At 43.3% G+C, this 9854-nt stretch overlaps 1 long non-coding RNA gene across 1 annotated transcript; it reads right to left on the reverse strand.

Annotated features, from left to right (window-relative positions):
- Window positions 1–4855: 4855 nt before the first annotated feature.
- LOC146205872 (uncharacterized) lies at window positions 4856–9634 on the reverse strand. The gene is made up of 3 exons (XR_014703226.1): window positions 9589–9634; window positions 8357–8465; window positions 4856–4967 (listed from the first exon to the last, which is right to left on the reverse strand). It is a non-coding gene; the product is annotated as an uncharacterized LOC146205872 (long non-coding RNA).
- Window positions 9635–9854: the final 220 nt, after the last annotated feature.

Raw genomic sequence — 9854 nt, forward strand, 5'->3', positions numbered from 1 at the left:
ACGAAGGAGCTGCAATGGACGGCTATCACCGAGTCCTGTAGCAGTGAGGAGCTGCTAGAGTCGGCTGCGCTCGGACGCTGATCTGCGGTCAACGAGAGCCGCCTTTAACGTGTCAAAAGGTCGGATCGTATCCGGCGAGGTGATAATGTCCGCTAATTCCTCGGTGACACCAGGAGGCAGGGAGGACACGAGATGGAGGAACTTGGTCTCTTGGCTGGTGATACGCAACAAGTGGAAATGCGCCTCAACCTGGAGTAGCCAGGGATGAGGGCTGTTGGGCGCAAATTGTGGCAGGTTGACTGGTTGAAATGCAGCCAACGAAGCGCCGTTATGCTAAGCGTCCTAGGGCGGGTCGCCGGCTGTAGGAGGGGTGGAAGATCCAGCGGAATCCATGTAGGAGGACGGGGTTGCGTGGTAGATGCCGGGTCACCAAATATGCCGCAGCTAAGACGAGGAATAACCAGCTGCGACAGCGTTCGGGTTCTAACTGTTTTCTTTTTTTTTATTGCGCTGCTCGCGCTGAGGCGCCTAGTGCCAACCTCTTCAACTTTGTCCAGCGCCGTGCCGTATACCTTGCGATAAGAGCGCGGCGCGAGGGGAGCTACACGTTTGTAGGGGTCAATTGAATACAGATAGCACAGGACTGGCAGGAGAGCCCTTCATCCTGCAGTGGGTACAGTCAGGCTGCTGCTGATGATGATGACTATGAGAATGCTATCAACATTTGTATTTAGGAGAAGGCCGGTGAAAAGGGGCCGAACCTCTCGGTGGTATACCTTTAGGCGACGAAACACAACTGCTGTGTCTTCTTCTTTGTGACTAGGTTCTGCGCAAAAATTCTTATTCTTTAGTTCTCAAATTGACCGAAGGTGTACTGACACATGTTTTTCTACTTAAGTAACCCTAACAAGAGTTACTTGATATGCCAACAAGTCAACGAAAACAACGTTCTTCGCACCTGCTCGAAGAAACACGTACCGTCTTTGCCAAAAGTAACCAGGCTTGCATGTTTTGCTTCTCGCTTGCATTCTAAAGCCAACATTGATTCCCAGACGATCACCGCTTTTTAAGAAGTGAGGACAGGAACTCGCCTTTACTTTACACTGAATTACAGCTTCAGACGTCGTACGAATCCTCCACTACCAGTCTTAGAAGCGGAACATTCAGCGTGGTTACTTTTGGCAAAGACGGTACTTGAAGTTGTTTTGTGCATGTCAGAAGGGCGTTATCTGCAAGATTCGCATTCTCTTGTGGACGACACTACATCGGGCAAGCTGACCATTGTATCAGTGACAGAGACTGAGGACTCGAGATTTCACTCAAAGGGACCCCGTTAAGCAACCTTGCCCTGCATCGTCGGGACCAGAAATGCATAGCGGAAATCAATCACATTACAGGAATTGAAAAAAGTAGAAGCAAGCTGGTGCACGAGATTAAGGAGGCATTGACGGTAGAATATAGTGGAAAACCTTGGGTCATTACACCTTCGGTCAATTTCACAACTAAAAAGTTAGAATTTTTGCGCAGACGCAGACATTTTGTTTCATCGCCTCGACGTATAACACGAAAAAAAGTTCGCCGCGTTTTAAGTTGTCCTTCTAGTAAATATACGCGTATGTAGAGTCAGCGTATAGGCCTTCGTCTTTAATTTCTTTGTTAATTTTTTCACTGACGCGCAGCTCTAGCTATGTTGATCAGGAAGGTGTTTTGGTTGGCTGCCCTTCACTGACGACGAGGAATCAGGGGATTAAAATTAGAAGGGCGCTTAAGGTTCGTCTTTAAAATATACACGATATGGCCTTTAACAGCGCCTTTTATCACCCAACTTTTTACTATTTTTGTTTAAGTTTGTTTTGGGGGTAAGGATGATGCAGTACTTGTATCACGTTTCGGTGGACATGAAAACTTCATTTGTAAATTGGTTTATAGGTAAGCAAATGAGCAGTAGCTGTCCAAAATCTCGGTAGACACTTGACCGCGCTCTCCATAAGGGAGGGGTACCCCCATCACTACAGGCCTTCATGCCAACAACTTTCGACAATCTTCCTGCCAAGTTCCTAACACTTCTGGCACAACCCGAACCGAAACTGATACGGAGGGTATTTGCGTTTAAATTCTGAATTGGTTTATAGCAAAGGGAAGGAGCAGTATATGACGCAGTTCTCGGAGGACACCTGAACCACGCAGCAAGCGAAACGAGACCGCCTTAACTGCAAGTCCGCTGCCCTGCAATCAGCTTTAGATATTGTGTCTACATATGCTTCTTCGATTGGGCTTGAACTTTCCGCTTATAAAACTACGTTCATATCAGTCGCCAACCGCTGGGGGCGCCGTAAACTAGCTGCAACACCTATTCGTCTACATCTGTCCGGAACCCCAAAGTACAACAGTAAAATTATTGGGTTTAATGATTCATCAGTCCGAAACTGGAACTACGTGGCTGTCTCGCCCTAAAAACCAAGCATTACAGTCTCTGGATGTGATCAGAAGCATAGCGCCAAACAACATCGTCGTGCAACATATAAGGCGGCGACCGCTTAGATGTTGCACAACAGTTGCTGCGGGCAGTTGTGCAACCGCGCCTTGTTTATCAAGCCCAATTTCAACATTTGACAAGGGCACAATGGGATCGGCTTGAAGCTATAAATCGAGAGGCAATGAGAGTCATCACCTGTCTTCTTCGCATCACACCAATCATTGGGCTCCAAGAAAACGCATAGCTGAACACAATAGATGAACTGGGGCAGCAATGACGTGATGCTTGCAGGCTTCAGGCCTCCCTCTCTCACGCAACGCGCCCTCTAAGGGCTAACGCTTCGTCGCATTTAATTCTACCCCCGCCACTGTCAGTTCTTCCTCGGCGTTTTGTAAGGCTTAGTGATAACAAGCCAACGGAATTACGACAACCAAGAACATAAGAATCGGCGTTGTCGCTTCGCAACTAAATTACGGAACAAGACGCCCTCTTGCCACAAAGTTCCGTCGTAATTTACGTTGACGCAACCATACAGGCCTACGAAGTGACAAATGCAGTTTGCTGTCCTTGCAAGTCTGCCCTGACAAGACATCAACTTTTCAATTACTGAGACCTCGTCTTTTTGTGCGGCGCTGCTTGCTGTGAGTGGGGGGGTTCGCTCCATGACCGCCGTTCCCATGCTTCCCACTGCCCGTATTGTTATACGCACTGATTCCCCCCAGGTGACAAAGCTACTTAGACGCGTCAGTAGCAACACACAAATCCGCCAAAACATACACAGTCCAGCGGCACGCATACCGCAGCCAATTCGGATTGAATGGATTCCGCGTGGCCTTCTATGCTCTCAAAGCAATGTGGATTCTGCGTCCCGCCTTTCCACCTCAAGCTCGTCATCACCCAACCTCCTAAAATTTTATAATGCTACCCTCCTTTTAACAAAAAAGGAGTGCCTCCGACGCCGTACATATGCTCTCATAACTCCGTGTACGGTAAGCCTCTACCGCGGTCTAACCCGTGTAGATGAGGTAGCGCTTCGGAGTATTCGAGTTGGCGTGGCCATAGCACCTGTAGTAACTCGAAAGTGACCTCGATTTCGAGGTCTGTATCGCCACTCTGGGTGCCCCGTCTGCAATTCTCGAGATACGGAAGCCGATATCCACCACCTGCTGCGGGAATGTCCAGCGCTGAAGCCGACGCGGATCTGGCATCTGGTGGCATCTGGCCTCTCCCGATAATCCGTCGTCGTATGCCGCTTGGACGCAGGGACCGTATCATTCACTTCTAGACTTCATTACATTATCCAACCTTGTGACCATACCCTTCATCCTTCATTACATTCCTTTTATGCCCCGAGGCAATGAACATCGCAAAAAAAAAAAAAAAAGACTGCAGGCCTTCATTTTTCTTCCCTAACACGTTCCGAAGACTTCTGAGAAAATCCGACAAAACCCGAGCCAAAACTGGGTACGGCGGCGGCTGAACGAGCTGTATACGCTCTCGTGTAAAAAGGGGAATAGAAAAAGTGTGGGGAATACAGTCGACCTTTATCAGTCAAGTCAGTCGCCCCCAGGTAACAAAACAATGCCCTGTCGGCCTTGAGGGCAGTCAGCTCCTCTATCGACTAGGACAAAGTTTGCGTATTCTACACTCTAAAAAAAAAGGTGTGATCTTAGTCTTTTTGGGGGGTAAACTGCTTGTCGCTGAGCTAACACCTTTTTGGGGTAAGGTTACGCTGTGTCTTGGAAGACTAAGTATTTATACCATTGCATGTAGTGTAACATTACGCTTCTGGTAGCATAAACTTGCACCTTCACAAGCAGTGTAACTGTATTCTACCTAGGCATAACGTTGCACCTTTCATAAAGGCCTATGTTTTGGTCTGTCGATGGCATAAGCATACCCTTGCATCAAAGGTGCAAGTTTGCACCTTGACAACGTAAACTTATCCTGTATGTACAGGTGCAAAGTTACCATTTTAGAGTATAAATTTATATTACGACAAAGAGCGCAAAGTTTTGCACCATTATGGTGCAAGCTTATACCACCAGGAGAAGGATAACGTTGCCCTCCAAGCAGTTTAAAGTAATGCCATATTACATAGGGTATCTAAACATCATCTTGTGGTATATATATGTTATCCACACAAGAGTACTATTACCAATCTGCATCGTAAACTTGGTCACTGGAAGCAGGAATAAAGCTAACCAATACATTTCAAGATTTTCTGGAAGGAAAGATTATGTTGAAACATTGCAATATCTTTGTGTCGTCTGGAGTGTGACAGTGAGCAATGTTTCAGGTGAGGTAGGCTGTGTCATGTTGTTGTCAAGCCATAAGTTATGTTGCAGAGTGAACAAAAAGAATTTACAGAACAATCGGTTAAGATAACATACCATGGTGTTTATTTCACCTCATTATACACCGAAGTTGCAGCAAGGGACTGGATAATCTTCTCCGCACAGTCAGGGCAGGGATGTACCACGTATTTGACCTGCATAGAAAAGAGAACTTGTAATCGGTTACTCACGAAGAAAGTCTCACAAAACATGCTTATGGAGTAATTAATTCACATATAAAAAAAAAACACTGCACAAAGGGCAAGTAAAAAGGAAGACAGATGGAAATAGTGCACCAGTACAGGCTTCCAAGTGTTTATATAATGAGAATTGTGAACTCACACAATATATAGATCAATGAAAATTCTCCAAATCTGAGCTTTACCTGTGCCACTAACACACACATAGACAACTAGCACATTGCAATCTCAGAAAAAATTGACAATATGCTCAATAAGACACAATATAAAATGAGACATATTCTTGTTAGGAGCAGGGTCAAGCCATAGGCATCACTGATGTTGGACTACCCAGAGGGTCATTTAAAGAAATATGAATGAAAACATATTGATAAAATAGAAGCTAGCCTAATAAAGGCAAAAGATGTGATTTAAAAAACCCCTCCCTCTACTCGTTCATATGTGCAGTTCTCCTTTTTTTTATCATTAGCTTTTTATGTTACACTTTGTTTTATCACCTTCACTTTCACCTTTGTTGTTTGCTGGTTTCCACTCCAACACCCAAACATTATAGTTTGCTTTCACACCTGACCATACCAGTGGTCTTGTTTCTAGTCACTATGGTCTCACCCTCCTAGAAAACACTGTCTCTGGTCCTTCATGACATTATCTTATGTTGCCTATAGTGTTAATGTTTTCCTGAGACTACACTGTCTTTAGTCATCTGATCATCCATCACAAGTGACAACTGCAAATCTCTTCTTTTTTTTTTTGGGGGGGGGGGGAGGGATGGGGGGAGGTTCTTTTGTTCTTGCATTCGTTGTCATTTCTCATGAATATAACGAATGAAGCTTGTTCCTGCAGAGCTTGCTCCTGCAGGGGTATGTCTAAGGCCATTCTATTGTTTCTGCCTTTAGTGCAGTTTACATACCTGGAAAAAGGCATGAATATACCACAGAGGCTATGCCTTATAAAATGCGGGATACCACTTCTGAAAGATGGAACATTTCATGCTAAAAGAGCAATGATAGCAAGGCACATCCAAAGCACCTTCTGCAGATGTGCATTACTGCAGTGATGTCACAGATGCAGAATTATGTAAAGCATGGCAATAAAATGCAACTTTTACATAAGTTCATTGCTAGTTTCACACCACACATCAGCTTATGCCGATGCCAAAAACTTCTCGAGACTGCCGTTTCACTTCAAAACTACATTATCTTGCTCAGGAGGCAAAAAACAATACACTTCAATACCCCTATAATTCCTTGAACAAACCACAAAGCTTGAGATTCTATGTATTGCTGCTTCATGTAATGCTCGCAGCACATGCAGCAGGAATAAAACTTCTCATAAACTGCAATTTGCCAGAACTGTCAACTGCTTATCTCTTTAGATGCCTAACTAATGAAATTGTAAATGCTGACCAATATTATACAAGAATGATTAATAAAAAGTGTTTACAACAAATTTCTCAAAGATTATGTTCTTTACCTTTACAGATTGCAAATCATAAACTATGAAGAGACACCCGTGCAGTCTCTGCCGGTGGGTTGTGCAGCAATGTGGACTTTGGGTACCTGGTACAGCTTCAGGATTAGACTTAATTATCTATTCTTTTTGTTTATAAGAGGCAATATGAAAACTGCAAAATTGAAGGCTATTAATGAGTGAGTCTAGGCCTAAAACCCTCCTAATCATCTATGTGGTCTAACATAATGAGCATCAAAAATATTCCTTTAAAAGCTTTGTAAGTTGGTTTTTCCACATTACATAACTAAAAAAGGGTGTTGCTGACATTTCTTATTCAGATAATATAGACATATTTTGTGTTTTTGATGATGCAGAAGAAGCTAACATGATTCTGGCAACAATACCAAGTGCAGCAGCATTTTTTACATGCAATGTGGGAAAGCAAGACAATAGTTTTCAAATATGCCTTTCCTTGTTCAATATTCTGAAGTACATTGCTCTTTAAGAAAATTTAAGAACTGGGCTCACCTATAATATTGGGGACCCTCATTTCTGGTATATAATACTGTCCCCTAAAATTAAAATGCAAAAGTTAAGTCAATTTTGGTTGATTAGCCATTCAACCATTATCCTCTACCACATACATGTCCACTGTGCTGCACAATCCAGTTCTAATTGTACTGCAAATTTCATTTCATTCATTCTCCCTTTCTCCCTTTATAGGCCCATAGACATGACATAAGGGGTGGGGGCATATATATATATATATATATATATATATATATATATATATATATATATATATATATATATATATATATATATATATATATATATTGTAGCATGCGTTGACGACAAAGAAGCGCAGAATCCTCCAGTGCGAAGTAGACATGGCGAAGCTTCGAGTCAGCGTTCCAGGCGTTGAAGGCAGCCACCCGGTCGAACTGCTCCAGCCAGTCTTCAGCATCCTCATGTGGCAGGCCGTGGAAATGTGGTGGATCCCGCTGGTGGTTGAGCAGGACAGGAGTTGTCAATACCGGGGGATTCATCGCGCTGAGAGAAACGCTCCTTGTTGGTCTGTGGTCAGGGAGAGGACCACACTCGGGAGGCAGACCTTGCAGTCGGCGGCTGCTCTGGTGTACTGGGGTCTCCACCTTAGGGGTGCGTCCTGGGCTTGTAGGGGGCGTCCGGCTCATGAAAATCGTACCCGGCAGCTCCACCAGATGTCGCGTAAACGGCGACCTTTACAGTTGCGTCCGAGGTCCAAAGCGTGGCAAAGGTTCTACGAACAGCGTCAGAGTTCAGGCTCGAGGTTAGCACACTCCTTCCTCTCACACTTCTGCGCTTCTTTGTCGTCAACGCATGCTACAATATATATATATTTGTTAAATGGTAGTGGTGGAACACAAGGAAAATACGCTGAGTACAAATGGCACAAAACAATATAAAGAACACAAAAGAAACAATAAAGCTGAAAGTGCTAAAATACCGTCCATTACATATCACCTGCAGTACTTCATTTTTAGTTCCATTCTATTGTGGACATACCTAGCAACATAAGAGCATGTGAGTTGTTGAAAATTACACCCATCAGAGAACATAACCTTACTGCTGAGAACCAAGTGCAAACAATTTAAATATTAGGTTTTGAAGAAAAAAAGAAAAGAGGCATACATTAACAGCTCACTCAATAAAAAGAAGTCAACATGTTCAGATCGATTACATACTGAAAAAATTCCTCCCTTGCTAACTTGCTCAATAGCACTGAATGGTTCCAAAATCAATGTAATGCCAGGGCTATTGCTCCTCAGCATAGAAAAATATGCTCTTTGATAGACATAAAGCAACAATGAACAGACCACAATGCCACAGCTATGTCGAAAAATACATACCACACAAATCTTGCCGTAAGTAGTCGTCCAGCGCTGAAGAAAGCAGGTTGATCTTTAGAAGCAGGAGTAACAGCACTTCTACACCGTATTCCTCCTACTGGCAGGTACGCTGCAGCAAAGGTATCATTCATAACATTAGCATGATACTCGTAACTAGTACATACATAACTATAGTACAAAAAATAATGGCACCACACATGCCAAAACAATGACTCAAATATTTTGACAATGAGCTTAAAAGCTACAACTCCTGTTCCTAGATATATCTGTAACAATATCTGCCACCTCTTTACAGTCGAAAAAACTGCTTAAATAAACTAGAATAGCAGATTTATGACAAACTGCTAGCACAATGACAATACACATTAACTCTAATGAGGGAATGTCTCAGTACCAGTGAATTGTAGTAATGAGTATAACACAATGTCTGACAACAGAAACTACAGAAGGAAAAGAATGTGTTGTTATTGGTCAGGCATAGCCTCCTTTCTATGGGTCAGGAGGCTGAGAAGTTCAGAATGGAAATAGCTGAGTAGAAACTATAGCAAATCCCCAAATGAAAAATATTAGTGATATAAAAATTTTCCTTACCTCGCTAACAAAAATTAGCACATTTAATCAAAATAGCTGTTTGGGCCAGTTGGTTCATACTTACACCCTAAAAGACCAGCGAAAAAAATAGAAAAAAAAAAGAAAACAGGTACAAAGGAACACAAAACGTATTTCAGTGCCCGTCCTGTCATTTTTTGTTCCTTTGTCCCCGTAATTATTTTTTTTTTGCGCTGGTCTTTTTATGTACCGATTACAAAAAGAAAGTCAGTCTTAAAGCAGAGAAGGGGTGACACATGGTTTGCTTCAATGCTGAAGACATCTGATCACCAGCTAACCCAGATTTTTCACTTGTTAAGTGATTTGATCGAGTCCAATATTTATTATCAGTTCTTAACATAAGTGATCAGCAAGTTAAATAACACTATTTACTCGCACACGCCCTCAAACACAATGAAACTCAATTGATAAGTCACTGTCTGGGCGTGCACCATATTGCACGGCATGAGCGAAAATGGCAACACGCAAGGAGACACACATGGCACGCGACATAAATATTCTCCGACGAGAATCCCAAGAAGTATACATTGAGGCAGATGTCAGTGATCAGCAATACGTGCCACAAAAGTGCGCGTGTCAATTTAAACGCCCCTTTCTGGACGGGAACAATGCTTTGGACTTACCAGCACGGATAGCAGAGACCAGTTTCAAATTCTTTGAAGAAACGACAGTCTACGTTCTTGCGCAGACAAGACGATGGACTTGAGCCTGCAGCGAAAAAAGAAAAAAAAAAGCGTGAGAAATGTCTTTCCTGCACATTGCGTCACTGCGACAGTATACATGTACACGAATCGGCTCGGTCCCACCTCTGGTCTCGACGCCATCAGCTCAAAACTGCGGGGTTAAATCGGCGTTCTGAAAGCGTGACTTTAGGATATCAAGCGCGCTG

This window comes from Amblyomma maculatum, chromosome 1, assembly GCF_055883805.1.
Source record: "Amblyomma maculatum isolate TAMU_Amacu chromosome 1, ASM5588380v1, whole genome shotgun sequence".
Lineage (NCBI taxonomy): Eukaryota > Metazoa > Arthropoda > Arachnida > Ixodida > Ixodidae > Amblyomma > Amblyomma maculatum.